Source organism: Protopterus annectens, chromosome 1.part1 (genome assembly GCF_019279795.1).
Source record: "Protopterus annectens isolate FY-2018-M chromosome 1.part1, PAN1.0, whole genome shotgun sequence".
In the NCBI taxonomy this organism is placed as follows: Eukaryota; Metazoa; Chordata; order Ceratodontiformes; family Protopteridae; genus Protopterus; species Protopterus annectens.
In genome coordinates this window covers 881,849,292-881,853,935 of record NC_056726.1, presented here as the reverse complement: position 1 = coordinate 881,853,935, position 4,644 = coordinate 881,849,292, and the positions used below count along the sequence as shown (strand labels likewise).

The window sequence follows — 4,644 nt, the reverse complement described above, 5'->3', positions numbered from 1 at the left end:
CCGGGTGAAATATAAAAAATTTCACAAACTAAATATACAGAAAAGTAAGCAATAATAAAATAGATCAGACTAATTACATAGAAAAAAATGTATATATACATTCCACTGAACAAGCACAATGCAATGCACAATCAAGCAGAGTAAAAAGTACAATATATATACATTAGTTTCTAAAGTGGGTCAATTTTCAGTGAAGCTTGAGAGAGGAGAAGAGACTTGGAATGGAAATAGGTTTTATTATATGCCCTGTGTTGAAGAAGGAGAATTTGGCTTGGTTGAAGAAGTGCTTTTTGAGTTGCATTCTGAATTTGGAGTAAGTGTTGATTTCTTTAATATAAATGGGGGAGAAATATTTATTCCATTCAGATAAACAGACCTCTGAATCATTAGCCATCTCCATGTGGAGTCATAGAACTCTGTTGTTCTTGTCTCCAATAAATATCTGAAGCTAACACTGTCTGTCTACTGCAAGTATTTCTTCTCTATTTGCCTTGTTTAAAGCTGTGACATTTTGAACAGATTATGTGATGTAAAATACTGTGAAAGTTACTATAATCAATAATGCTGTCTTTTGTAAAAAAACCTTCCTGAACTTTGGTTCAGAAGTCAGAAACTGTAACATTTTTAACCATGCATCCACAGTATAGTGTTATAAAAGGGTCTATATTAGATCAGCGAACGCTTAAACAAGCAAATGCTGATTGATCGACCTTATTTTAGCGAAAGTTAAAAATATCAAAGCAACAGAAACTCAAATTTTTTCCTAAGGCAAGAATTCGGTTGTCCGTTTCTGTTGCTTCGGTATTTTCAGTGCTGTGGTGGAAAGTTATGGGTCGGATTCAGGTAAGTGTGCGATTGTGTGGATGTGAGTGTTAGGGTGGGTTAGGTGAGTTAGGGTTAGGGCTCGGGTTAGGTATATGTGCGATTATGTGGACGTGAGGATTAGGGCGGGTTTAGGTGAGTTAGGGTTAGGGAGCACGTGAGGTGAGTGTGCGATAGTGACGGACCTTAGGGTTAGGGTTAGGGTTTGGGTTAAGGTAAGTGGATAGTTAGTGGTGTGTGCATAGTTTAGTGTAGGGTTAGGTGTCAGGTTTTAGGTGTATGTGTATGGATTTCTGTTTGTTTGGTGTGCTTGTGTTGTGTGTATGCGTTTTGGATCAGCGATTTTTTTCCCTAGGAAAAAAATCGCTGATCTGACAGTTCCAGATTGTAAACTTTCGCTTACATAAGGTTGATCAATCAGCGTTCGCTGATCTAATATAGACCCTTATAAAATAGGCACCCTTTTACTTTGAATAAAGTCTTAAATTCAATGTGAACCTGCTTGTGTAGTTGCCAGTGGCTGATTGTTTCATTCAGGATTGCCAACTGGCAGGCAAAGTAGTCCTGCTATAAAATGTTGCCAGCAGCTGAAGAAAAGTGAAGTTGTCTATTCAATGTTCTAGAAGAGGAAGGTAAAACAAATGCAGCAACTGGCTAGGGGTCATCATGTCAGACCATCAGCCACTATATTTGAAAGTAGACACCCTACTAAAGTAAACACTTCAGCAGCACATATACTAAAATTGGAACAATACAGAGAATATTAGCATGGCTCCTGTGCAAGGATGACATGCAAATTCATAAAGTTTTCCATATTTTTTAGATGTCTCTGTGGCACAAGGTATAAGTGCAGTGACTTTAGATTCAAATCCAGCTCATAGTCACTTTGGGTTGGGAAGCTGACATAGCAGTTAAGGTGTTTACCTTACAGACACATGGTGCATGGTTTGATTCTCATATGGGGTAACTGGCTAGGCTTAAAATGGCCCACAAGGGCAGTTTGCCTAGTACTATCCTATGAACTTGCTAATACTCATAAACTGCAAAGCATAGAAAAGTGTGTTATTTTGGAAGGCAAAGCCACTATATCTGCATGGTAAGTGTAGAAAATCCTGCCAACCTTAATGAATAAAACTCCTCCCCCACTAAGTTAGGGTTGTGCTCCTGTCCTCCTTAACTAATACAACCACCCTCCCACTAATAAATATTGTACATCCTGCCCTCCTAAACTGGTAAAACTATCCCTCCATGGTAAACACTGTGCATCTTCTCTCCTTAACTAATAAAACTATCCCCATAGTAAGGGTTATGCATCCTGCCCTCCTTAATTAATAAAACTACCCCCATGGTAAGGGATGTACATCATTCACTCCTTAACTAATAAAGCTACACCATGGTAAAGCTTGTGTAAGTTACCCTCCTCAATTAATAAAGCCATCCACCCACCACGATAAGATTTATGCATCCTGTTCTCCTTAACTAATAAAGCTAACCCCCATGATAAGGGTTGTGTATCCTGCCTCCCTGCCTTAACTAACTAAACTATCTCGCAGACTATGGCCTCCTCAAGAAAAAGGCTATTTCCCAGTTGTCATAGCCTTTAAGAAAACAGGTTGCTTCATAAAAAAAAAAAAAAAACAACAGCTGTTGACAAAAAAGTATTCGTCAAAGGGGTATTTGAAGCATTCTGCTACAAGGTAGATCACTACAATGTCTTTTTATCCAAAAGGATAAAAAAAATCCATTACTCTTATTTTAAAACATGTGCATCTGATTCTGGATATGAGAAGTATTTTGTAAAGGGTTTCTGCTACGTGAATATATTGTAGGAACTGAAAAAAAGACAGAAAAGGGAGAATGAGATGAAGGGGGGTTAAGTAATACTGGGGGAAGCAGATGCATAGAAACAGCAGAGTTAGACAGCCACTGAAAAAACAAAAGACAGAGGGGTTACTTAGCTACTTGATTTGTCATGGAAGAGGCAGGTAGTTGGAAGGTAAGCAGCAGACGGCTCATTTTCATTATCCCCCTTTTTTCCATTTTTCCCATGGGATCAGGGTTTAACATCAACTGTCACCACCTGTCTCAATTCAGGGCCACTCTGTTACCTTCTTCAATAGTCAGGGCTGACTGACACAGGTCTTCTCTCATGCAATCCAGCCATCCCTCCTCTGGACATTCTCCTCTGCACTTGTCTTCCTCCTGTCTTTCCCAAATCTGCTTTATCAAATCATATTCTATGTTCTTGTACATGTGACTAAACTACTGTAATCTATTCTCATTGACATCCCTTTGTAACTGGGGCTACTTTGGCTTCCACTCTGATGTCCTCATGTCTTCATCTGACCTACAGTATGCATCCAACTACCCATCTGTAGCAATGTACCCCCATTATCTGAAGCTTTCTTAGCGGTTCTGCCCTTACTGCCCAGGTTTCGGTACCACAGTACTGGTCTCACCACTGCTTTGTGCACCTTACTTTTTACTTTCTTTGCCATTCGTCTCTCCCTCATTGTTTCCCGGACCCAATTCCAGTTGTCGACTCCATCTCTAATTCTAGCTTTGCTCTCCTCATTTGCAGGTTTCCTTTCTCCTTAATCACACCTGCCATGTACTTGAAGCTGTTATCTTGTTCCACTGTTTTCCATTCTAGCATAATTTTCAGCTTCTTCTGATTTCTCCTATTTCCTGACATGACTGCTCTCTTGTCTATATATAGTTTCTTCCCACGTCAACAGTTTTGTATTCCAGTCCTCTTATCATTTGCTGTTCAGAGTCTGCTTGTATTACCATATCATGTACATGCAACAGCTTTGTTGAGCTGTCCCCTCTGACCTTTTCTGATATAGTCCATCACCAGTGTAAAAGGAATGAGTTCAGAGTTGTACCCTGATACTCATCCACTCCTACTGGGAGTCCTACTGTAAGTCCAAATACTGTTCTTGTACATGAACTGCACTAATTCTACCACTGCATCTGGGACTTCACTGCAGGAGTGCCCAAATCAAGTTTTTTGGGATTTTGTCATATTGTTTCTCCAGACCTAGGAATACCCATACTCCACTGTCTGTCTCACTACAAACATCAGGTCAGTTCTGCTGAATCCCTATCTGAATCTGAATCATTAATCTCTCATTGTACTTCCTATTAGTCTGTGTATTCATTTATCAATCACCCTCTCCTGCAATTTCTTGTAGTATGACTGGAGTTTGATACCTCTATACTGCCTTCACTTGTGAATATCCCATTTGTTATTGTACACTGGCAATAGAATTCTTATTCTTTAATCATCTGGGTTATGCCTGTCTCTCTGTCTCTCTGTCTTTCTCTCTCTCTCTCTCTCCCCATACGGCAATAAGTAGCATCACGAGACATCTCCTCTCGATGCACACAATATCTTGATAGCATCTGTCTTAATTTTATCTGAGTCTGCTACTGTCCCTGACTTTGTTTTCCTTAATATACTTGGTATTTTTAACACTATGGGTTCTCCTTCCTGTTTCATTATAGACTGTGCATGTGGCGTTGCAGCCCCTGTGGGTTTTTTGTTCCTACAAAAGCTTCATGAAGTACTTCTTTCATCTGACATTGATGCAGCCTGCACTGGTGAGCAGATTGTTGGTGGCACCCATTATGAATGACTCTGTCAAGTATCTTCTTTATCTTTCTGTTGCTGCCTTGCAACCTAATAGAGCTTATTTGCACCATCTGTTAAATCACTTTTCAGAACCTAGTAAAATTTATCTGACATCTTGTTCTTTGTTACTGTGGCTGATCTATTAGCTTGTTTGTTAGCCATCCAGTATTCTTCCTTATTCTGGT

The 4,644-nt window shown here is 39.6% G+C and overlaps 1 non-coding gene across 1 annotated transcript; it reads left to right on the top strand.

Annotated features, from left to right (window-relative positions):
• Positions 1-1,535: 1,535 nt before the first annotated feature.
• Positions 1,536-1,642, top strand: LOC122817236. Its single transcript, XR_006367175.1, has one exon. It is a non-coding gene; the product is annotated as a U6 spliceosomal RNA (small nuclear RNA).
• Positions 1,643-4,644: the final 3,002 nt, after the last annotated feature.